This window comes from Chrysemys picta, chromosome 2 (assembly GCF_011386835.1).
Source record: "Chrysemys picta bellii isolate R12L10 chromosome 2, ASM1138683v2, whole genome shotgun sequence".
Lineage (NCBI taxonomy): Eukaryota > Metazoa > Chordata > Testudines > Emydidae > Chrysemys > Chrysemys picta.
In genome coordinates, this window is record NC_088792.1 from 50,674,011 (window position 1) to 50,700,972 (window position 26,962).

At 41.9% G+C, this 26,962-nt stretch overlaps 1 long non-coding RNA gene across 2 annotated transcripts in view; it reads right to left on the reverse strand.

Annotated features, from left to right (window-relative positions):
• The window catches only part of LOC135981299 (uncharacterized), a 57,659-nt gene that overhangs the window by 13,879 nt on the left and 16,818 nt on the right, over positions 1-26,962 (reverse strand). Inside the window, exon 2 of one of the 2 annotated variants that reach the window (XR_010598261.1) lies at positions 2,192-2,248. This is a non-coding gene — a long non-coding RNA (uncharacterized LOC135981299). Of the gene's footprint in view, positions 1-2,191; positions 2,278-26,962 lie in introns of those variants that run through there. The other variant, XR_010598260.1, reaches the window with a different exon arrangement.

Sequence of the window (26,962 nt, forward strand, 5' to 3'; positions counted from 1 at the left end):
ACAATGGAAAATCCTCAGATACCCACCCCAAACACATAGCCAAACTCATCCATTTCATCCTCACCCTTAACAACTTTGCATTCAACAACAAAACTTTATCCAAACCATGGGAACAGCCATTGGTATTAGGATGGCTCTCCAATATGTCTAGCCTCTGTTTGCCAGAAGCTGAGAATGAGTGACAGGGGATGGATCACTTGATGATTACCTGTTTTGTTCATTCCCTCTGGGGCACCTGGCACTGGCCACATCGGAAGACAGGTTACTGGGATAGATGGATCTTTGGTCTGACCCAGTAGGGCCATTCTTATGTTCTTATGTTCTCTTCATGGACCACCTTGAAGAACAATTTCTGGACAAATGCACCATGAAACCAATGGTATACCTGAGATACATCAATGATATTTTCATCTTCTGGACCAGACAACTTAAACTCCCTTATAGAGTTCCACCACAACTTTAACAACCACCACCCATCCATTAAACTCTCCCTGGAACACTCCCACACCAGCATCAAATCCTGGATACCACAATCAGCTTCAACAATGGAACCCTACAGACAACTATATACAAGAAACCCATGATCAGCACCCCTGTCTTCATAGATCCAGTAACCATTCCAAACACACCAAGAAATTTGTTATCTAAACCCAAGCATTCAGATACCATGGAATATGCTCTGAGGAGAAAGTCTGCGATATACACCATAACACACTCAAAACCTCCTTCTCCAAACAAGGACACTCTATCTGATCACACCCTGAAACAGACTACCCAAATCCCCTGAGAGAACCTGCTTCAATACATAAATAAAACTCCCTCCCACCACACACCCCCAGTTGTCACCTATCACACCCCACTGGAACCCATACGGGGTATCATCAAACAACTATAACCCATACTCGATACGGACCCCATCCAGAAAAAAATCTTTCCTGAACTCCTTCTTTTGGCCCTCAACAACCCCCAACCTCTCCAAGCTCATCATCAGAAGCAAGCTCCCCACAGACCAGGACACACCAACTCAAAGCAGCACCAAACCTTGCCAGAGCAACAGATGCAAAACCTGCAGACATATCTCCAATGCTACAGTGGTCAACATTCCCCACAACACACCTTTCAAGATGTGTGGTCCTACACATGCCTATCACAACATGTGGTGTGCCTCATCCAGTGCACTAAATGCCCCAATAGCAACTATGTCAGGGTGAAACCAAACAATCACTATGCTCTCGAATGAACTCCCGCAGGAAAATGATAAAAGACAAAAGCACCACAAAGTGATCACTCAATATCTGACCCATCAGTCCTCATCCTCAAAGGAATTCTGCATAACACTTTCAAAAGATGAGCCTGGAAGCTTAAATTCATAACTTTGCTAGACACGAGAAATCATCAACTGAATAGAGAGACACTGGTTTTATGTCTTATCAGAACATCTATAATCCACTAACAACTCACTCCCCCTGCCCCAGCTGCTTTCCCCCCTTCTTTCCTCCCTGTGACAGGATGGGTGTGAACGGGCCAGTTCACCTTAAATGGTCGCTTGTTAACTATGCTAAACAATCTGTTCTACCTTGTATTTAGCTGTGACACTCTAAAGTTTCCCAGACTTGAGGAAGAGCTGTGTGTAAGCTCAAAAGCTTGTCTTTCTCACCAACAGAAGTTGGTCCAATAAAAGATACTACCTCACCCAGCTGGTCTCTCAAGAGAATATGACAATTCAGAATCTTGGGTGTGTTATCTTCATATACATTTTAGAACAGATATATGTCAAATTTAAGGTGTCTTCTTGTGGGACAGCTAATGCATTACAATGGTTCTTCCATTAAATGTAATAGATGTACTGCAAAGAGATGAACAAAGTACTAATGGACATTAATTAGTTAATGCAGCCAAGCAACTATCCATAGTACCTGCTAAGTTTCCCCTCTGTCCCCCCAGGTTAACACTTCTATGATATAAACAACTATGTAAATAACCTTTACTGTAAGTTATGGTCATTTGTTTGCACAATGGATGTTATATTGTTACAAATGAAATGCATTCATATTTTAATTTTCTGAAAAGAAGTCTTCAGGTTTGCTGGCAATTTTTTTGTGTGTGGGGGGATCTTGCATATCAGTAGACCTATATACTGCCTCACTGAAAAAAAAATGTACATCAGCTGTGTCGACTCACAGGAACTTACCTGGCAATCAGACATCTCAGGTAGCGCCATAACATACTGCATTCTCCAGAAGACCACCTGAGCATCAAGAACAGGGGTTATAATCAGCAAGAGAAAGTGAAAGCTCCCCCAAATCCATACAACCAGCCCCCTATGTTTTCAGCACTGATGGCTTAACCTCTTCTGTTACTCTGGGATAATTAAAATGGTTATTCTCTCAGCTTCTTAAGGACAGAAAATAAAAACTTACCAACACCAACCAACCTGTGTTGGTTTCCTAGACCTTAAATGAGCAACAGACAAAACCTCAATTGAGTGCAAGAATGTAGTGGACAAAGTGTCCAAATGATAAGAGAGCCATCCAGTGGACCATAAAGAAATACACAAACAAGTCAAATCTGAACAAAAATGGAAAATGTTCATGAAAATGCCATCTTTGTGTTTCTCTGTTGACTGCTGGGTATTGTCTCTCAGCTACTGTTGCCCTACTCCATGACCCACAGGTTAATATAGCACTGGTTTTAGAGTTGTCATGTGGACAGATCCCTAGCCCCTGTATCTTTGGTAATATCACCATCCAAACCAAGAATGCACATATCAAGTGACAGCTCCCCTGCTGTAGACTCAAGGAAACAAATCACACAGCTCCTCACAAGACAAGAGATAACAACAGCCAATAGACTCAGAGAGCAGGCAGAAGCGTTTGTGAGAGCTGCTGGAGTATAGGCAATAGATTGCAGTTTAGTGCTGCCTGATGCGTGTGCGGACATGTGAATTCTCTGCTGATTCCAGGCACTACGTTATTAGAGTAAAATAAACAAACTGGAGGGACTGTAGAGATAAGCAACAAAAATTATCAATAGGCATGAAACACTGACATGATGAAATATTAAAACATCTAAATGTGTATACTAGCGCTTGGTGATGGCTAAAGGCAGCACGTATTTTAAGAGGAGAAATTATTTAGTGTGGTACATGGCAATATATCTTGGAGTAGTGGGATGAAATTAAGCGAGGGAGAATTTAGACTGAATAGAAGGAGAAACTTCCTGACAGTGAGTTGCATTAGGCTTTGAAGTAGTCTCCAAAGGGAAGTGGTGGAAGCCCAATTGCTTGGGCTTTTAAAATTAGAATGGACAAAGAACTAGAAAATGTGCTGTGGGGAACAATTTGGCAGGGAGATGGGCTGGCTGAGCTAATAGGTCTTTTCCATTTCTAACTTACAGCGTGATGCAGTTGAATGGTATTTAGCAAGTAAAATGCAGGTTCTTACCCTGGGCTCCATTGTGCCTTTATGGCAGAGCTCCAGATTGGAAGTGGTGTGAAGTCTCATCACCCCAGCAGGAGCTCTGGGCACTAGTCTGCCTCTAGGAGGCAGGACATGGCCTGGAACAACTCTGCACCTGGGCAGAATGTGCCCATTATTACACTCCTATAGGGGCTGCAGCTCACTCCCTCCTGCATGGTCAGTCAGCTGGACATTACCCATGGGCTCAAGACAATTGACTTGCCCCCTCTCATCTCCTCCCCATCCATTTGGAGAGTATCATGTCCCAGAGCAAAGAGTCCCTGGAGGAAACAGTCCCTGCCCTCTGGGGAACACAAGGACGGTACTTGTATCCCACCAATACATGGCTAAGCAACAGGGTGCTTCTTGTGTCTTCCTTACCCTGTGCACATATTGAGCAGCAGAGAACTAGCTGCCCCCTGTCAACTGAGCACACTTATAGCTTCTGATTAGCATTGTGGTAGGGGCCATCTTTTTCTAGCACAAATGGACCCTGATCCTGAATGGGGTCTCCAGGTGCTTCCATAATAGAAATGCTAAATAATAACAGGGACAGTTAGTTATGCCACTCCTTGCACATGTATCCATTATACACACATAAATATGCAGTTATCGAGTGTAAGTGCACAGGTCATTGCTCTTTGGCCATATTACCCTCCTCCACAGCCAAAAGAAGGCAAGAAAATGATGGAGCTATATTTACTAGCTGTTTAATAGTATCTTTTCAAATTAACATGACAGGGATTTTTGGAGTCTGGTTCCTAATATATATTTATGTATTTATCTAATTTCTGAGGGTAACTTTAGCAACGTTGTTTGAGATGTTTAGGAATCTGCCATTTATTTGGTGAGAATATACAAAATGCTTGAGATTTTCAAAGCAGTGTAGAGGATTTCGCCACACATCTCCCATGTCTGAGAGCTTGTCTACACAGTGGGAAAATGAGCACTACAGGGGTGGGATTTCTAAAGCCACTAACTTGGTGTGCACTGATTGGTCCATTAAGATCCTGCTGCTGCGCACCAAAGGTTCCCTATTGTGCTTTAGCAGAGCACTGTCTCAAACAGCCCAGAGTCCTTTGCACGGCTTCAAAAGTTTCAGCCTGTGTTCTCACAGCACCTGTATGTCACAAATCATTTGAGAGCCTCATTCTATAGTTAGATTCACACTGTGGATGCCCTGTTTTGGTATAAAGAAAGCAGGTGTACAATTACAATTCATTTGTGATAGTTCCCACAGGGTGTTAGGGCCTTTCCAGACATACAAGAAAGGATGGTCTCTGCCCCCAGAAGCTTACAGTCTAAGGATAGACAGGCAAACAAAGGCAGGGAAGTGAAACAACAGAAGGGTTTTTCTACACAAATCAGTGAGATTCACTATGGCAGCGTGGGAAGGAAATTAGGCAGTAATTAAAAGTCAAGAAGGTTGGAGTTAAGCTCACACAGTTGGAGTTAAGCTGCACTAGGAATTATTTTGGGGATGTTCTATGGCCTGTATTATACAGGAGGTCAGATTAAAAGTTCACAATGGTCCCTTCTGGCCTTGAAATCTATGGATCTAAGACACAGAGAAATCATCCAGCTCTTGTTATCTTCTGGTCAGAAGGAATTCTGCTGACCTCCACAATTCACGGATAGCTGTGATCTAACTGGTGTACAGAAGAGTACCCAGAAGTCACCTACTACAAGACAGGCCCAACAAAGAAAATAACAGAAGGCCACTAGCCGTCACTTTCAGCCCCCAACTAAAACCTCTCCAGTGCATCATCAAAGATCTACAACCTCTCCTGAAAGATGATCCATCACTCTCACAGATCTTGGGAGACAGACCAGTCTTCGCTTACAGATAGCCCCCCAACCTGAAGCAAATCATGTGCCAGCAATGCCCCTCTGCCATGTACATTGGCCAAACCAGACAGTCTCTATGCAAAAGAATAAATGGACACAAATCTGACATCGGGAAATCATTCAAAAACCAGTAGGAGAACACTTCAACCTTCTGGTCACTCAGTAACAGACTTAAAGGTGGCAATTTTGCAACGGAAAAGCTTCAAAAACAGACTCTAATGAGAAACTGCTGAGCTTGAATTAATATGCAAACTAGATACCATTAACTTGGGTTTGAATAGTGGCTGGGTCATTACACATATTGAATCTATTTCCCCATGTTAAGTATCCTCACACCTTCTTGTCAACTGTCTAAAATGGGCCATCTTGACTATCACTACAAATGTTTTTTTCTCCTGCTGATAATAGCTCATCTTAATTAATTAGCCTCTTACAGTTGGTATGGCTACTTCCACCTTTTCATGTTCTCTGTATGTATATATATTTCTTACTATATGTTCCATTCTATGCATCTGATGAAGTGGGCTGTAGCCCATGAAAGCTTATGCTCAAATAAATTTGTTAGTCTCTAAGGTGCCACAAGTACTCCTGTTGTTTTTGCGGATACAGACTAACACGGCTGCTACTCTGAAACCTGATATTTGTGGAGGTGGCATGCCAGAAAGCACTGGGTGATATTTTTGCAAAAATGAGAAAAAAAATCAAAATTCTTAAGCTCTTCAAGGGCTACCCTCTTTTTCCCATTGGATTCCCTCGTCACCCTCTATTTTGGCTGTTTGAAGCACAAGTGACCTCTGATGGAAACACATATGCATTTGGGCTTCTTCAAAGTTGTAACCAGGATCAGGAACAGTCAACATGGATTCACCAAGGGCAAGTCATGCCTGACCAACCTGATTGCCTTCTATGATGACATAACTGGCACTGTGGATATGGGGAAAGCGGTGGATGTGATATATCTTGACTTTAGCAAAGCTTTTAATACGGTCTCCCACGTATTCTTGCCAGCAAGTTAAAAAAGTATGGATTGGATGAATGGACTATAAGGTGGATAGAAAGCTGGCTAGATGGTTGGGCTCAACAGGTATTGATCAAAGGCTCAATGTCTAGTTGGCAGCTGGTATCAAGCGGAGTGCCCCAGGGGTCGGTCCTGGGACTGGTTTTGTTCAACATCTTCATTAATAATCTGGATGATGGGATTAATTGCACCCTTGGGGAAAGGTAGATACGCTGGAGGGTAGGGATAGGGTCCAGAGTGACCTAGACAAACCGGAGGGTTGGGCCAAAAGAAATCTGAAAATGTTCAACAAGGACAAGTGCAAAGTCCTGCCCTTCAGAAGGAAGAATCCCATGCCCGCTTCAGGCTGGGGACCGACTGGCTAAGCAGCAGTTCTGCAGAAAAAGACCTGGGGATTATAGTGGATGAGAAGCTGGATATGAGTCAGCAGTGTGCCCTTGTTGCCAAGAAGGCAAACGGCATATTGGGCTGTATTAGTAGGAGCACTGCCAGCAGATCGAGGGAAGTGATTATTCCTCTCTACTCGACACTGGTGAAGCCACATCTGGAGTATTGCATCCAGTTTTGGTCCCCCCACTACAGAAGGGATGTGGACAAATTGGAGAGAGTCCAGCGGAGGGCAACGAAAATGATTAGGGGGCTGGGGCACATGACTTACGAGGAGAGGCTGAGTTACACCTCTACCTCGATATAACGCTGTCCTCGGGAACCAAAAAATCTTACCGCGTTATAGGTGAAACCGCGTTATATCGAACTTGTTTTGATCCACTGGAGTGCGCAGCCCTGCCCCCTCCCCCAACCCTCCCCGGAGCACTGCATTACCACGTTATATCCGAATTGATGTTATATTGGGTCGCCTTATATCGGGATAGAGGTGTATTTAGTTTGCAGAAGAGAAGAATGAGGGGAAATTTGATAGCAGCATTCAACTACCTGAAGGGGGGTTCCTAAGAGCTTGGCTGTTCTCAGTGGTGGCAGATGACAGAAGAAGGAGTCATGGTCTCAAGTTGCAGTGGGGGAGGTCTAGGTTGGATATTAGGAAACACTATTTCACTACGAGGGTGGTGAAGCACTGGAATGGGTTACCTAGGGAGGTGGTGGAATCTCCATCCATAGAGGTTTTTAAGGCCTGGCTGGGATGATTTAGTGGGTGTTGGTCCTGCTTTGAGCAGGGGATTGGACTAGATGACCTCCTAAGGTCTCTTCCAACCCTAATATTCTATGATTCTATGATAACCAGTTGGGAGCTGCTTCCCTATATGCAGGATGAAAGTCTCCTTGCTTGGTAATGCACTTGGGTTGGCATCTGAAATGACATTTGAAATCTGCCCATACCTCTTCCACCTTGGTGTTTTTTGGGGGGGGGTTCCCCCTCCTTGTCAGATTCATCACGCTGACTCATATCTCCAACTAGATCATAATGGTTATTCTGAAATGTCAGCTGTTGCTCTTTTCACCCTCACATGGTTTCAGATTTAGGTTGAGGTTTCCCTAATGCATAAACAATTACTAAAATTGTGGTTTTTGACAGTCAAAGTACTGTGAAGATGCTATTCCATTGTAAAAACCTATATTTCCAAAGTTGTAATGAAAGGCTGGATCATACTGACCTATATGTTTCTTTGTAGTTCACCCAAAAGGAAGTCTGTATATGTCTGTCAAATGTGTTTTAGTCATCAGATGTTATTTGACAGGAGAAATAGCTAACAGCATTATCATGTATTCCCTTACTAACTGTGAAGAGCATTATTTGAAGAATATGGCTTGAATATTCCTAAAGATTATTGCTTGATTAAGAAACATGGTCATAATTTATATGATCTTTCATATGTGATATAGTTTCCTTGTGATTCGTGTACAGACCTCTCTACTCCAGTGATGTCCTTTAAAATTAGCTTTTGGAGCCTTATGGTTCAGCAGAATAAGGATTGGTTCTCTGCCAATGCTCTTACTAAACTGGTCCATGTTATTGCAGGTAATGAAATGATTCTCCACTCGTTTACATGAGTGTGTGAATCAGGAGTAACTCCACTGAAGCCAGTGGAATAACACAAGTGGGCGCCAGTGTGAGTAAGAGGAGAATGGGGCCCTAGGAACCTCATTTGTTACCTTAAAGCCAAAACAAAGCACAATGGAGAAGCAAAATATATGTAAATAGAAAATCCTGCCTGGATCAATGTGGGGGGTGAACGGGACCATGTTATTATAGATAGTCTATTATAGATAGAAATGCACTAAAAGAGTCATGCCACACAAAGCCTGATCTGCCAGTGCAGAAAAATAAGGGCTGAATAACATATAATGTATAGAATGTGCCTATCCCATTTTCTAGCCACAATAAGTCCTGCAACCACACACTAAACTAAAACACTGCAAAACTGATACAAGTCAACTGACCAGAACTCAATCAACCTTTCAGTAAAAGAAATTCAGCCGTACTTCTCCGCAGGGTTAAACCACCCCTCAAGTATAGATAAGGCTTGCCCTGAAAAACAACATGTTCAGGTCCTGTGAGATTAATGAGAGAAGCAAATTCTGGATTTCTGTGTCCTCTAGTGAGAAGACCCTGCCTCCAGATCCAACACATGAAAATCTAGGGATTATCTGTGAGAGCATCTCTACTAATCTCATCCGTTGGGATAAAATAACAAGGAGGAGTTCTAGGATAACCCTGATAATAACCTACATTCTGTGTCCTTGTGGCATACAGTTATCAATACTGTTACCTTGGTCATCATTCAGAAATGAACCTGGACCTCCACTGCTAAGAGTATATTAAGCCTCTACAGCTTGAGCTAAAGGGTTACATGGCCTTTGCTGGTAGCTATACCAGACCCAGATCCTCTCTGGATCAGGCACAGAGGGAAATATGTAACACACTGAGCAATGGATTACACAATCACAGATTTTTTTTTTTTCAAAAGGTGAGCTTTTCACCAGAATCATCTTTCTTTGTCCCAAGATACTTCCTTTGGATGACTTTTCTCTTCCCCATTTTCTGCTTTACACTTGCTCCCTTTTGTGTTATTGCTGAGTGAAGGGTTTGGCACCCCCTCCTCCTGAACATTGCTTTTAGGTCATTATACCATGCTTATCACAGCTCTTATCTGATCCTGTGTGTTTAACAAGACCCTACAAAAGGGTGCACCACCTGAGATAGAAAGGCTTTGAGAAGGACACCCCAAGCAAGGACTCAATAAATGTGCCACTTGGAAAGGAATCTGGTGAGCAGAGCTGAACCAGCTTGTTCCTATGAACAAGTGCTGCTCGTCATTCTGTGTGCTCAAAAGATGTGAAATGCCATAAAATGAAATCCTGCTTCTCACTGCTCTCTAGTGTTGTGGTCACTGTTATGAACACATCGCGGATGGTCATGCAGTATATCATGAACTCCCAATCTGTACAGGAATCAGAGTTGTGTGACCTGCTGTGTGCTTGGAAATAAACAACACAAATTACTTTTGGCATTCCTAGTGCAGCTGAACTTGGTGCACCATCGCTTTTGGGCTCGGGAAACAAGCACTGAGTGGTGGGATTGCATCGTTATGCAGGTCTGGGATGACAAACACTGGCTGCTGTTTTCTGATGTGAAAAGCCACCTTTCTGAACTGTGTGTGGAGCTCACCACAGCCCCGTGGCACAAGGACACCAAAATGAGAGCTGCCCTCTCAGTGGATAAGTGCGTGGCAATCGCTGTGTGGAAGCTGGCAAGTCCAGACTTCTACTGGTCTGTTGCAAATCAGTTTGGAGTTGGGAAGTCCACTGTTGGGACTGCATTAATGCAAGTATGCAGGGCCATTAATCACCTCCTGCTACAAAGGACAGTGATTCTGGGCAATGTGTGGGAAATAGTGGATGGCTTTGCGACAATGAGATTCCCTAACTGCAGCGGGGCAATAGATGGCACACATATCCCAATTTTGGCCCCAGACCATCTTGCATGGGAGTACAGCAATAGAAACGGGTACTTCTCTATTCTATGCAGGTGTTTCTGGATCAAGATAGGCATTTCATTGATATAAACACAGGGTGGTCAGAGAAGGCACATGATGCATGCATCTTCAGGAACACTGGCCTGTACAGAAAGCTGCAAGCAGGGACTTTCTTTCCAGATCAGAGTATTCCAATGGGGGATGTCAAAATGACCATAGTGATCCTGGGAGACCCAGCTTACTCCTTACTATTATGGCTGATGAAGCCTTACACAGGAAACCTCGACAGCAGCAAGGAGTGCTTCAATAATAGGCTGATCAGGTGCAGAATGACTGTGGAATGTGCCCTTTGCAGATTAAAAGTGTGCTGGCGCTGCCTTTATGGCAGGCTAGACCTAAATGAGGAAAATATTCCCATGGTCATAGCAGCCTTCTGTGCACTCCATAATAGTTGTGAGGCTAAGAGTGAAAAGTTTCCCTGTGGGTGTAATGTGTAGGCGGATCAACTGGCAGCTGATTTTGAGCAGCCAAATACCAGGGCTATTAGAGGGGCATAATGGGGGGCTATTCGAATCAGGGAGACTTTGAGGCACCATTTGGACAATGAGTACCAGTAATGTGTCTTTCTATACAGCACTCTGCCATGCTTTGTTAACTTTCATGAAAATGTTGATGATTCCTGACCATGATTTGTACTCAGCAAATGATCAAATTGCCACTGTGTATTAATTCCAGCAGCAACCACCATGTGTAGGAGACAAATAAAGATTGGTTATCTTTCAGAGAGCTTGTTTTTATTAAATACTAATTAACAACACACACAAAAGGCTTGGTGGGAAGGGAGATAATAATGAACGTCAGTGTAGGCTCTTATAGCTGTGTGTAAGTCCAACTATCATTTTAAAGCTGTCAGAAGGGATGGAGTGAATGGGTACCTGGACAGGCCAGGAAGTTGCAAGGAATATGTGGGAGGAGTTTCAAGAGGGCATGGAAAGCAGTTCTGTATCAACTGCGGTGGCGGAGAAGCATGCATGAATTCAGCGTGCAGCATGATTAGGGACTTCAACATCTCCATTTGCTCCACCTTCACTTTTATAACACTGCTCTACAGCCAAAATGCTTCTGAAATAAATGTAGTCAAACTTTACTAATTCTGGGCCACTGAGAACGAAAATGATGCTTAGAATTGTTGATTGGCTCTAGTTTTCAAGATATGCTATTGGGTCAGTATATACGACCCTTGACTTGGGAATGGCGGAGGATAAGTGAGTTATAAAGGGAGGGGATCTCAATTTAAACCAGAAATGACTAAAATACATCTTTGACTGGATCTATGAATAAATCTATGACTGGGTTTGCACAGTATTTGCTTTTTAGGCAAAACAATGAATGATGCAATCTGAAGCTGGTATTGCGTCATACATGATATGAATTGCATCATGTTATTCCTAGAAGTCATGGATGATGCAAATATAACGAAGCTTACATCACTCCGCTGAACAAATTGCCCTATATCAGCTCTAGAAATCATACAGTGTCGTGCTCTCTTATTTGTCAGTGTTTGATTTTGCAAAGGGACACATTTCCGTTTAGCCAAAGTGAGCAGAGATACCTCGTACTTGTGTGAACAGTGCAGATAACTTCTGCTATGTTTGTGATGAAGTGACTTTTGCATCACAAAAGCGCAGTATAACCACTATGGTTAAGAAAGCCTAGCACCTTTATTTTGGCTGCAAAATTGGAGATCAGGACAAGAGGTGGGCCCCACACATATGCTGCAACACTTGTGCAACAAATCTTCACCAGTGATTGAACAGGAAAAGGAAATCTATGCCTTTTGCAGTGCCAATGATTTGGAGAGAGCCAACAGATCATACCAGCAATTGTTACTTCTGCATGGTGCCTCCAGTTGGGAAAGGTGTGTCAAAGAAGAAAAAGTGGACTGTGCATTATCCAAACATTCCATCAGCTATACGCCCAGTACCCCACGGAGAAGGACTGCCGGTTCCTGATGCACCAGAATCATTCTCACTTGAGTCAGACGAGGAAGAGGAAGAGGATGAAACTTCTGGTCCTGAACCATCAATGTCACAGGACCCACATTTTCTCCCATCCTCCTCCTCTGAACCACACTTCATAGTGCAAGGTGAACTGAATGACCTTGTCAGGGATTTGGAACTACCCAAGAGTAAGGCAGAGCTGTTGGGCTCCAGACTACAGCAGTGGAATCTCCTGGCAGGTGATGTTAAGGTTTCCATGTTCCGTGACCGTCAAAAGGATCTTGTCCCACTCTTCTTCATGGAAGGTGATCTTGTAGCCTGCAACAACATCGATGGTGTGATGGCAGCCCTCAACATCGTTCACGATCCAGATGAGTGGAGACTGTTCATTGATTCATCGAAGACGAGTCTTAAAGCTGTTTTACTGCATAATGGCAATGTTTTGCCATCCATTCCAGTTGGTCATGCAGTCCATATGAAGGAAACCTATGACAACATGAAACAACTTTTGAGGTGCATAAACTATGACCAACATCAGTGGCAGCTTTGTGGCGATTTGAAGGTTGTTGCTGTCTTGCTTGGTCTGCAGACTGGATACACAAAGTACTGCTGTTTTCTCTGCGAATGGGATAGTCGTGCAAGAGATTCCCACTACATCAAGAAAGATTGGCCACTCCGACAGTCACTGGAGCCTGGGAGGAAAAGTGTTCAGCATCCACCACTTGTTGAATCAAGGAAGATTTTGTTACCACCCTTACACATCAAGCTGAGTCTGATGAAGAACTTTGTCAAGGCCATTGACAAAACACAAGCAGCTTTCAAGTACCTCCATGGAAAATTTCCAAGGTTAAGTGAAGCTAAGATAAAGGAAGGTGTCTTTGTTGGTCCTCAGATTCGTGAACTTCTTCGAGATGATGCATTTGACCATGCACTGCGTGGCAAGGAAAAGACGGCATGGAAAGCCTTCCAGTTAGTGGCAATAAATTTTCTCGGAAACAACAAGGCAGACAACTACAGGTTGTTGGTGGAAAACCTCCTCAAGGCATACAAAAGCCTTGGTTGCAACATGTCACTAAAGATACATTTTTTGCACTCTCATCTAGATTTTTTTCCACCGAACTGCGGAGCAGTGAGCGACGAGCACGGAGAGCGATTTCACCAGGACATTGCAAAAATGGAGAAACACTATCAGGGCAAATGGAGCCCATCAATGCTTGCAGATTATTGCTGGACAGTGACAAGAGATGCTCCATTTAATGAATACAAGAGACAAGCCAAGAAGCGCCGAGTAGACACTGAATAGGACTAAACTATGTACAGAATAGTTTTTTGAATTTTGTTTCATAATAAATTTTATTTATATAACCCTTTTGCTGATTTTTAAAGTGTTACATAAACAGGACAGGTGAAATATTATCATGTAAAGCAACCATAAACACATGAAAAGACCTAGGTTTACAATTTAGGATTAAAAGTCTACTATCTACACAATATACATAGACATAAAATGTAAAAACTTAAATATCTTAGAAACAGTAGCCAATCAGTTGTTTTAATTGTCATATTTGAATTCAGCACATCAAAATACATAATAAATAGCACATTTTATCTCTGAAGCAGACGACTTCTCAGAAATTGTAGACCAGTGTAATCTGCTCCTGATCCATTAAAATTCACTCTTGGCTCTCCTTTCTGTCCTGCCTGTAAATTTTATAATTTTCTTTTAAAGTCTCTCTCCATGCCCTGCATTCTTGTTTTTTGGCCTCTGAGGACTGGAGCACCTCTTGACTCATGTCATCCTTACTCCTCCTTGGTCACTTCCTTATCTGGTGAAGGCACTCTACTGGTATGTAGGAGGTTCTCCTGAAGGCCACATCTGTAGAAGAACAAGAATCAATAAACAGAAGCATGATTTTTAGTTCACACACAGCACTGAATCATTATAGTAAAACACACTTCTTTTTAAATACAAATCAGTTTCTCACTGTCCCTTGACAAGCACTCAGCTTGGCGAACACCCTGAACATGTTGAGTTTGGCCCAGGGGAGGGGGATGACGCTGCTGCATGCTCCACATCAACCTCCTACTCAAACTCCTCATCCACAACTTTGTCCTTAGGGTTAATTCTGCTGTCTGCTGTCTCCAGCCCCACCGAAGTATCCACGGGCCTCTTGGCAGTGGAGATGGGGTCGCCACCAAGGAGGGCATCCAGTTCCTTATAAAAGCAGCAAGTCTTCATCACAGCACCAGAGTGATGGTTTGACTCCCTTGCCTTCTGGTATGCCTGCCTCAGTGCCTTTGTCTTCGCACAGCAATGTATGTCCCATTCGTAGCCCTTATCCAACATGCCACGAGAAATCTGCCCATAGGTATCGAAGATCCTACTGCTGGAGAGGAGCTGGGACGGCACAGCCTCCTCTCCCCACAGGGCCAGCAGATCCAACAACTCATGTGTGCTCCAAGTGGGACAGCATTTGCTGCGTGGAACAACCCTGGTCAGCTGGGAAGATGCGATGTGAGCTCTCCATGCCGAGCAAACAGGAAGTGGAATTTCAAAAATTCCCAGGCCTTTAAATGGGATGGGGCAGATACCTGTATACCTAGGTACAGGGCAACAGAGTTCGAGCTGCTGACCAGAGGGGTCAGGATGGGCATTGCAGGACACCTTCTAAAGGCCATTTACAGCGACATAACCAAGTGCAGTGTCTACACTGACACTTTGCCGCAAAAAGCTCTACACCTCTCGTCAAGGTGGTTTTATTTTGTCAGCAAAGCAGGAGAGTTTCATCATTGGAAGGAGCATTGTAATGTGTACTCTTCCACTGTTTTGTCAATGAAAGCTGACTTTTGTTGACAAAACTCTGTAGTGTAGACAAGGCCTCTGTTTCTCCAAGGGGACAGCCAATCAGATACATTTCATAACCTCAAAAACAACAGAATTTAACTATTCTGCTTTTTAGAATGAAACAAGGACTAGAAAAGTATCATATGCACTATGATATGTATATGTGACTATGTTGGACAACATATTTCATGTGTAACAGACGACAGTTATGGAGGGCAAAAGCATTTTTCCCATGAGAAACATGTTAAATTCAATGTTTCCTTACACTGAATGGCTGAAATTTCATGCTAAGTGTACTGGTCTGTCAAAGAGGCAGGAACTAGGGTGGGACATGAAATGAAATAGTGGAGCAAAGAGATCCAACTTTGGAGAAAAACTACTTTCCACAAGTTGGGTAACCTTAATTAAAAGCCAAAGGGCTCTCTTCCCAAGTTCCCATGCTTAACTCCCTGAACCAAAGTCAATGGAAAGACTCCCAATGACTTCAAAGGGCATTATACCAGCCCTTATAGAGGGAGAGGAGAATAGCTGATTATTTTCCTTTTTTCAACAAACCCCTATGTAGTAGGTAAAACTGCTTCCACTGGCAGTCCAGCAGTATAATGGTTTGTCTCTTACGTGCGGGAAATTGTTTTAAATATGCTGATCTGAAAAATATGTTTCAGACAGTGTAAACATTTAGAGGCAGATCCTCAGCACAACTTCATTGACTTCAATGGACTGGTGCTGATTCGCACCAGCTGAGGATTCGTCCCAACCCATTAGTCATTCTCAGCCAAAATTACTATTTGATGTCAATGGACAATTTTATCTGAGTGCTGCATGTAGGATCAGGCCTACAAAGCAATAAAAAAAGAAGCCTTGTTAGGTATGATTTTGATTAATCACTGATTTTGCTTTTCCGTGCTCTGAATCCAGGCACACATAGACAGATTCCTGTTACATGTGCCCCATCCCTCCTGGGGATTTAACAGACAGAAGCTGAAAGAATTAGATGGAAATATCCTATTTGAGCACCTCATAATCTTGTGTGCTTATCTGCATAAGATCCCTGTAAAGTAAGGGAATGTTGTTAGTCCCATTTTAAAGGTGGGGAGCTGGTACAGAGAGACTTGTGACCTACATGACATCACACAAGAAGGCTGTGGCAGAACGGGGAGTTAAACCCAAGTCTCTCAAATCCCAAATTAACACCCTACCCACTGGTCCATCCTTCTGCTCCTTTCTTATCACTTATCCATCCTTACAACCTGTGCTATATAAATAAATACTGAATAAGATCTTTCCTTCTCTTTTTGTCTCTCCTGATTAGATATTCCATTTGGTGCGTCTACCATCATCTAGGCCATGGTATCTCAACCTAAAAGTCACAAACATGTTTCAGGGGATCATGACCACCCTGCCTTTCCTTATGGTTGGCTAAATGGGAAGTGGGTCCTGAAATGTTTTCTGTTATAACTTGGGGTCATGATATAGAAAAGTTTGAGAATCGCTGATCTAGTCGAATTTCACATTCTGTATATTGTTCTTTTTTCTTTTTTCTTCCTTTTTTTTTTTTTTTTTTTTTTGTATATTTACTCTGAAGGCTTAAGTACAATTTTTGCAATGTTTGGATAAACTTTGTCAAACAGTGTTTTGAGTTTCAGATCATTGCAAAATTGCTCTGCCTTGAAATGTTAACATGTGTCTAACATTTCTTTGTATCCCTCTAGCTAAAAAATGGTTTGTGACTACTCCAGATTTTCCACATGGTTAAATCTCCTTGAAAACATGTGCATAGACTGTATTAGAAGAAGAAAATAGATTCTAATTAAGTACAGTTATTAATAATTGTATCTAATTATAATGGTTGTAGTGTGTGTATAAGTAGTTTGCCTTCTGGTGGTTGGTAGATGAGTGGTGGTTTTGTGAATGCCAGGGGGGCCTAAATATTGGACTTATGCACCTAAAGTGGCATCCTCCTTGTGAATGGAACCCCTGGTACTTTGTGGAGTTCATGAGATCTGCAGGGCAGTGGAGTCTTGTGGTAACCAGGAACCTTGCAGAACTCAGGGGATCTGTGTTATAGAGATCCTGTGGACTTCTTACTCTCTGTATTAGTTCTACATAGTTATTAAAAAAAAGTTGACTCAGTTAAGGTTGCTGCTATAGGATGTATTCTAAGGAATGCTACTGTTAATAAAACCTAAGCATTTTGAGGTATCAGTAATGAAGCGCTAAGGACAGATAGATAAATATTCACATCTTAAACACTTAGATATGTGATCTCTTAAATAGTGGTAGCTGAGGAGGTGATGTTTTGATTCACAAGTGGATCCAGTTTAGGCCAGCTGTGTCCAAATTCATAACAATTAGATTTCATGAGCTATTGCCATGAGACTTCTGCTACATTTGAACCAGAGTCACGAAACATGATTTAGGTCAGACCTAGAACCCAAACTGTAGGAACAGATCTGTTCTTGAGTCTCAAATCCAATCCATCAACAACCTCAAATTCAAAGAGATTTAGAGACAAGGTTCCAGACATATTCATTTTGGTTCAATTTATATATAGATTACACACACACAAATGACATTAAAATAATGCTAAGGTTGCAAAGTCAAGCATCCAAAAGTTAGGAAATGCCAGAATTAGGGCTGTTGATTAATCACAGTTAACTCATGCGATTAACTCAAAAAAAGTAATTGAGATTAAAAAAATGAATCATGATTAATCATAGTTAATTAATCGCACTGTTAAACAATAGAATACCAATTGAAATTTATTAAATATTTTGGATGTTTTTCTACATTTTCAAATATATTGATTCAATTACAACACAGAATACACAGTGTACAGTGATTGCTTTACATTATTATTATTTATTACAAATATTTGCACTGTAAATATGATAAATAAAAGAAATAGTATTTTTCAATTCACCTCATACAAGTAGAGTAGTGCAATCTCTTTATGTGAACATGCAATTTACAAAAGTAGATTTTTTTTACATAATTGCACTCAAAAACAAAACAATGTAAAACTTTAGCACCTACAAGTCCACTCAGTCCTACTTCTTGTTCAGCCAATTGCTTACATTTATGGGAGATAATAGTGCCCGCTTCTTATTTACAATGTCACCTGAAAGTGAGAACAAGCATTTGAATGTCACTTTTATAACCAGCCTTACAAGGTATTTATGTGCCAGATATGCTAAACATTCATATGCCCCTTCATGCTTTGACCACCATTCCAGAGGACATACTTCCATGCTGATGACACTCATTAAAAAAATACTGCCTTAATTAAATTTGTGACTCAACTCTTTGGGGGAGAATTGTGTCTCCTGCTCTGTTTTACCCACATTCTGCCATATATTTCATGTTATAGCAGTCTCAGATGATGACCCAGCACATGTTGTTCGTTTTAAGAACACTTTTACTGCAGATTTGACAAAACACAAAGAAGGTACAATATGAGATTTCTGAAGATAGCTACAGCACTTGACCCGAGGTTTAAGAATCTGAAGTGCCTTTCAAAATCTGAGAAGGACGAGGTGTGGAGCATGCTTTCAGAAGTCTTAAAAGAGCAACACTCCAATGTGGAAACTACAGAATCCAAACCATCAAAAAAGAAAATCAACCTTCTGCTGGTGGTGTCTGACTCAGGCCTTGTCTACACTAATGGGGTAAGTCTACCTAAGTTATGCTACTCCAGCTACACGAATAACATAGCTGGAATCAACGTAGGTTAGGTCAATTTCCTGCGGTCTCTACACCATGCTGCATCAATGGGAGACGCTCTCCCGTTGACTTACCTTATTCCTCTCGTTCCGGTGGAGTATCAGAGTCGAGCGCTTTGTGATCAATTTATCAGATCTTCACTAGACCCACTAAATCGACCCCCACTGCATCGATCACAACAGCATCGATCCCTGGTAAGTGTAGATATGGCCTCACATGATGAAAATGAACATGCGTCAATCTACACTGCTTTGGATCATTATTGAGCAGAACCCATCATCACCATGGACATGTCCTCTGGAATGGTGATTGAAGTACGAATGGACATATGAATCTTTAGTGCATCTAGCATGTAAATATCTTGCTATACCAGCTACAACAGTGCCATGTGAACGCCTGTTCTCACTTTCAGGTGACACTGTAAACAAGAAGTGGGCAGAATTATCTCTTGCAAATGTAAACAAACTTGTTTGTCTGCGCGATTGGCAGAACAAGAAGTAGGACTGAGTGGACTTGTAGGCTCTAAAGTTTTACATTATTTTATTTTTGAATGCAGGTTTTTTTGTACATAATTCTACATTTGTAAGTTAAACTTTCATGGTAAAAAGATTGCACTACGGTACTTGTATGAGGTGAATTGAAAAATACTATTTTGTTTTTTACAGTTAAAATATTTGTAATCAAAAATAAATATAGAGTGAGCACTGTACACTCTGTATTCTGTATTGTAATTGAAATAAATATATTTGAAAATGTAGAAAACATCCAAAAATATTTAAATAAATGGTATTCTGTTATTAACAGCATGATAATCACGTGATTAATCACAGTTAATTTTTTTAACCTCCCAATTAATTGCAATTAATTTTGAATTGTTTGACTGCCCTAGCCAGAATTAAGGTTGCCTGTGTAACCTTAATTCATTTCCCTTGTTCGAATGGATTATAGACTTTAATTATATGATCACATACTATTTTTTCCATGGGACATGAAAATATTCAGCCTGAATGGTTAAAGTTTGGCACTATAAAAAACTGAAAATAGGATTTTACAATGGGAAGTGTCAGGCAACCTTAATTATATCAGCTCCACTTGTTAGATAGATAGATAGATAGATAGATAGATAGATAGATAGATAGATAGATAGATAGATAGATAGATAGATAGATAGATAGATAGATAGATAGATAGATGCGGGGGAGCAGTGGGCTGGGCATGGTGGTGTGCAATATATCAAATACCAAGGAAGAAATGTGCAAGACAAAGGGTGGATGTCTGCATAAATGTTTCTCCTTAGTTTATAACACATTTCGTTTTTCATATTATAAATGCAGTATTGACAATGCTATGTTTTGTTGTGGTAGACTCTATTTTCAGGCAGTTTTCGTGGCTTTTGTCACCTCTTCTTTCAATATTTCTTAGTCAAAAATTCAGTCTGGTCTTTCGAAACTTACTCAGGTCTTCTAATCTTTGTCTCGCTAGTGCTCTCAAAAGATTGGGTACTATTGCGCACACACGCTGCTCTAGGACCCTGTCTAGCCTAGCGGAAAAGGTGCTTTAAAAAAGTTAGTTAACTTATTTTAATTAGCAACAGAGGGTCCTGTGGCACCTTTGAGACTAACAGAAGTACTGGGAGCATAAGCTTTCGTGGGTAAGAACCTCACTTTAAAATCTTATTTTAATTAATTGATGTTAGCACCAAGATTGTCCTTCTTTACAAATAAGTAAACTGGTCATAATCAACCCTAGACTCTCACCCCAGCCCCTCCTCCAAAATCAAAGTGGGGTTTAAACAATGATGCTGTTACTTTGCGGGCCTTTAAGATTGCATGCATCATCTTATATTTTCTAAAGTCCAACAAAGTTAGTACCTTTCGGATGGCTAGGGGTGGGAAGCACAGACACCGGGCTGTGAATCTACCGGATAATAGCAAGTGCTTGGATTGAAGTAGCTTTAATCTCTACCCGCAAATCACAATTTATTCCTTTATATTGACACGTCTGCGGTTTGCCACCTGGCAATGGAATCCCTGAAGCCAAGGGAGATATCCTGCAAAAAGCTCATTCCCACAGCAGTGCCTGTCTGTGTGATGACCTGACTTCTGCTGTGATCCCCCTTTAGAGATCAAAGCGGGATGAATGCAATTCTTTACACTTTGCATCGCACATCACCACACTCTGGCGAGGGGATGGCAAATAAGGACGGAGGCAGCATAAGATACCGGGGGAAATGGAACCCAGCGAGTGTTTAATTAAAGGACACCAGTAAATGCTGACAAGCATTTTCCTATCGAGTAGTTTTTAAACCCGTACCCATATTGAGTCGTTTCCTTTTCTTATGCATCATGCTAATACCATCCTGGCATGGGGCAGATCCAAACCTCACTGAACTCAATGGGAATCTTGCCACTGACCTCAATGGACTTTGGATCTGGCCCTTCGTGTGAAAATATCCCAGTAAATATCCCAGTGGGCTGAGATTAGGTAGTAGGGCTGGTGCAGGTCGGCACAGGCGGTAGATTCCAAGGTCCATCAGAACTAAGTGTGTGTGTTTGTGTGTGTGTGAGAAAACCCTATTAACATGATCGTTTCGACAATGACTTAATTCTGACACAGACACACACAGCGGCTGTTGCTGTTCAGCGATGCAAGGGCAAGGGAACTCGCAGCAGGTTTTCACACTAAAGCACCTTCCCGGGGCATTTTAGTGGTAATCTGACTCCCCCTTCTTCTCCCCCTCCCCCCCCATCCTGTTAAAGATTCACAATGTTTCGCTTTTACATTCGCTCTGGGTGTCACATTCTCGGGCGCCGCGAACCCCGAATGGGCTTGTACGACTCCATCTTTTTAAAGCCAACCCTGAGAATAAAAGCCCGGCAGATTGTCTAGAAATCGCGGGACTGCGATCAAACCCGCCTCTGTTATTAGTGCATATTGTACACCCTCAGCTGGGGACGGGAAAGCTGTCCCTCCTCCAACGCTTAGTATTTTAACTCCATTACCTATAGGAGAGCCACCCCAGTGCAGCGGAACCGCAGCAGCGGAAATGATGCAGGCGAGTGTGGTGGTTCTGATACACAGAACTGGGTCCCTTACACACACAGAGAGAGAGTCAAGCAGCTAAACTCTCGCTTTAAATGGGTAGGGAATTGTATACAATTGTATCGGCTGATGGTTCTTTGCACACCAAAAAGTATCTAAAGAGCTCATTTATATTGAAAACTGAAGCGATTTCTCTTCCTCTGAGTGTTTCAATCACTTTCCTGACTTTTAACAGCCCTGATGGGTCGCTGGCTGTATTATAATGTTGTTACATTATAAGGATAATGTAACAACATTGCAAAAATGTGTGCCTCGGGAACAGTCAATTAATCTTGGTCTCTAAGCTATTGCATACAGACCGGGAGACGGTTAATTTCAATACCTCCAGAGAGTAACTTTTCTACAAGAATAAATTCAGGGCTCTATCCTGCAAATCTTTACCAGGGGACTAGCCCGTTGACTTCCTTGTGATTCCTCTTGAGGGCAAGATCTACTCCCTTGAGCAAGAGTTGCAAGATCAGACCCCTTATCCTGATGGACGTAGTTCAACGTTTGCAAAGAAAGCATTTTGCTCCCCACAGGGCAGACCGTCCCTTCCCCTGCAGCAGCAAATCAAACTATCTACGCTCACATTCTTTCATTGGAAGGCCAAACTGGCCAGGAGGTATCCTGTCAGCCTAGGGAAGCAAACACAGCCCATGAGAGGAAAGGAGACTCGCAATGTGTGAACACAACTTAATGCTCCATTAAGACAGCCTGGGAAATACATACACTGAACATGTACTGCACTTTGGGGTTACAATGTTCATTCCAAAGTGGCAACTTGTTAGTTGTGATTCTCCTCCGCAGTTAAAGAAAATCTGAAGAAAAAGAACGAGAGAGAGAGACAGAGAGATTTATTGGCTTTCTCCAACAGCTTTTCCATGAGTGTCTAATCCAGTAGAAACTGTGTATATGCATATACTTTTCATTAAAATATCCCCAGAGACCATATTAAATTAGAGTGCAACCTTGAGCCAGCTAGGTGTGTGTTGAGCCAGATAGATGGCGGTTTTTTAGTTTGTTTGTTTTGTTAGGATGTCCCATTTGCAAGCACTAAAAGTCTTGGACTACAATAACAAATGCTTTGTAGAGTGCAAAGTATTAATATGTAATTATTATATATGTACAATGTATTTACATTAACATATCCAAAATTGCCTGTTGGGGAAAGCTGTGTTGTGTATGCTCAGGGACACAGGCTTTTCCCCAACAGGTAATTCTGCAAGAAACATCATCTTAATCATTTAGAAAAATTAACACTCTTGAGCCCTTGGATTTGTGTATTTAGAATAATCTAATAGCAGCAGTGATTATACTTCATTATTATCTGCAGTGTGATACTTTCAGCTGAAGAGAGATTTAAAAATCAATAATGAAGTCTTGTGCTTGGCTGAATTGGACACTCATGGAGAAGCTATTGGCGAAGGCCAATAAATCAATGTCTCTCACTTATAGTTCTTTCTTCTTCTTCTTCAGGTTTTCTTCATTGCAGACGAGAACCACATCTAACAAGGTGCCACTTTGGAATACATTATACTTGAAGCCAACATGCTAATTATAGATTAATAGGAGGCAAAACTCGGTTGAAATGACATAGTGAAAAAATCCCAGCGGATCAAATTTAGTATGTCACCATATACATTATGGTCACTTAAAATTCTGTGTTTAAGAGGACGCTGCATAATCTGCAAAACCCCATGACTCACTGGCACCAGACTTTGCACAGACCAGTGCAGTTAGAATTCTTTAACAGTTATTTTGTGGTAAAAGGGCGCTTTGGGAGTTTTTACAGCTTCAGTCAAGGTATGGCCAACGTTTCTAGCCTGATACAGCAGCAGCCTGTAGAAGAAACAAGAAATTGAAATTGTTTAAAAAAACCTCTCCTCCGGTTTTTAAACTATTCAGCTGATCTGAAAGTTGGATAAACATCAAGGAAGAACAGAATTATTTATCATTTTAATAAATCTGGTTTATAAATATTGGGCCCGATTTATCTTGACTTTTTATAGCTTTTAAATTATAAATAAACAAACCTCGTTGGGCTAAATATTGAACATTAGTCATGTGCACGAGTACATAGCTGTTTGGTTATGTTTTAGATTTTTTCTGATTGCCAATGTGTTACATGAAGTGAAAATAGAGGATGAAAAATAAGCAAGTGGATAAGAAGTGTAAATACTCCGATTTAAATATTTCTGTTTTAATAGTCTTAGAATGACATATGTTTCCATAATAGTCAACACTTAAAAGCATTGGTAGATAATCATACTTATTGAAAGACTGTTGAAAGATCATTTTTGCAGCTCTCTCTCTCTCTCTCTCTCTCTCTCTCTCTCGCTCTCTCTAAAGCTATAGACCTACACATAAAACTGTGGGTGGGTGTGTATACACACACATATACATAAGTTTCTTTAATATGTTTACATGTTCAGTAGCGTTAGCAGCACCAGAATAAATGCCCCTTGATTTACAACACTTCACAGGTATTCCAACTGCTGATGAACAAAAAAATTTATGTAAGAAATGAAGAGCTTCCCCATCCCCTCAAAAAAAGAGGGAGGAAAAGAAAGAAAAGGGGAACTCGATTTATTCTCATTTGTTTATCTCTAGATTTCCCCCCCTTTCTACACATTCATTTGAATAGCTTTCAAGCTGCAAAATGGAAATGTGGCTCCTGCCCTCTATTTCAGCAGCAGCGTCCTGGCAACAGAGCAATTTTCTATCATCAAGGATAAATGGCATCGAACAGAACATTCTGATAAAAAAGAAAAAAAGCTTTAGCCCAAGAAGCCCATGATTGCTGCCCTTCCTGTCTGTCATCCCTTTACAAAATCCTCTCCTCCAAACCTGAGCTGCATGCTGTCAGAGCTAATAATGTCTTCTAAAGAAAAGGGGAAGAAACAGCATTCATGCACAATGTTCCCATTTATTACATAGAGTGCTTATTTAAAAAATTGCAAATATCTCTGTTTGGTTCACTGCAAATTAAAACCAAGATGTAGAAAGTTACATGATGCAACAATTATTAATGTCACATCAGAGCATCAAAACCCCATATCTTACTTTCTACTGATTAATACTTTTTTTAAAATGTAGGAAAAGTCCCTTGTTATGAAAATAAAACCACACTAACCTTTCAGGTAAGTTCATGATACTTAAATCCAAAATAAATGATTATTGAAATAAAGTAAGTGGTATATAAAGACTTTGCATATTACCACTTACATTTATGTAGAGCTGCATGGCCCCCAGCTCATAAAAACCCTTTAAGGAAAGTATAACTACAAGGAATTTTAATATTTGAGCTCAGGTGGCATAGGGATTTTATAGTAAACCAGTAATTTTGCGTGTCAGAAATTTAGGGCCCGATCCTGCGTCCTTAAGCAAAACTCCCCATAATGGGGTCCTTGGTTAGTGGTGCTAAATTATAAATAGATGGCGGCAGTTCGGGACTGATACTTCGTAGGCTGAGGGTATAACAAATGGAGCTACAGTAAGATTCTAGGTGAGTGAATCTTTCCCAATTAAGTAGTTGTGTGCGCGTACGTGACTGTGATGCACAACGCCCACCATTTGCAGAACAGGCTTTCAAAATGTTCACGGTATTAGGTTAAAGGAGCATCTTCGTTTGACAATGGCCATGGAGATTAAGGCAAAAGCCCAAGCCGCAGACAACTCCCTTATGCCTAAATATTGCAGTAAACGGGGGGAATTCATGCCCTACAACTAGCGGTGGCCCTCAGGACGGGGCGCCTGCTTCTTTAACCGGGGAACGCTTAAAGCTAGTTTGCGGAATGGAGAGAAATCGCGATGCTCACGCCTTATAGGTTGGAGAAGAGTGTGTGGGTATTTAGACAGCTCCTTAAACACGTGTTTTAATTCGTGAATGGCAATAACTGAAATGAGGGGGCCAACAAGAGAGTGATGGTTTCATATGATGTTTTACCTTCTTCTCGCTTCTCTCTTTAGATAATAAGATGTTATTTGTCAGCTGAGATACTGCAGCCCATTAGTCCAACGGGTGGATTACTGGGGGGGGGGGTGTAGGTGGGGATATCCTAGATTATATGAAAAATCGGTTACTGAGCATGCTCAGTCACTTTTTTTCAACAAAAACGGACCAAGGCTGTTTCTTGCTGGGCCTCAGCGCGCATGCCCAATAGTTGAAGTCACACGATAAACTGCCGTGGCTCTGAGAGTTCAGGGGTAGCAGAGCTGTAATAATGCCTAGATGAGGCCTATCAATAATCCCCGATGGCGACCTCACTCTCTGAGGGGCCACTGACACCAGGCAATGGCAGGCGGTGGTTCTGAAGGGGCAACTGATCAACCAGCTCAAAAATCCACTCATGAAAATGTGGCTTTGGAGCCTGTCTTTGAGGGGATCTGTTAATAAACCATGTGTAGGTAAGGGGGAGGGGAGAGCAAGAGAGATCTGAAATGCAGGAAGGTGGAGGCAATACTAATAGCACATGGAGGGGCAAGCAGATATTTGGCAAGTCCCCTCAAAGCGCACTTCAGAAGGTTCCCTTTGCAGCGCTGGCTGCTGCAGGCCTGGGGCTCACACTCCCTCCTCGCTTGCAATCCCAGCTCCACCCGTGAGTTCTATTGTCTCTTCTTCAGGTTTCCTCCTTTCATTGCGGCTGTCATAAAACGGAAGGACAGTCCCAGGGCCAGCCACCAGGAGCGGGGACCTATGCGGCCTACACACTCCCAGGAGAGGTAGGACGGTGCGAGATATCACCTGTCTCAGTCTAACTGATCCGGTTTGACTGGAGGCACTGGAGCTGTGCTCAGCCTGGGGGCAGGGTGGGTGAAGCAGCCTGGTCCCTTGCACTGACTAAATTTCAGGACGGGTGGCCAGGTCGGCTCTGCCTTCTTCAGGTTTCTGTCAGACCAAACGACGTAAATAACAGCAAGTTTTCTGTCGGTGAATTAAATGAGAGTCTAACTGCACCAAGCAGCAAGGTCCCTCCCTGTATCCGTTTAGACGTGACGTTTTCGCAGATCTCCTCTCTGCTCTTGGGCTCTTATCTCCGTAGCTTTAAGGGGCA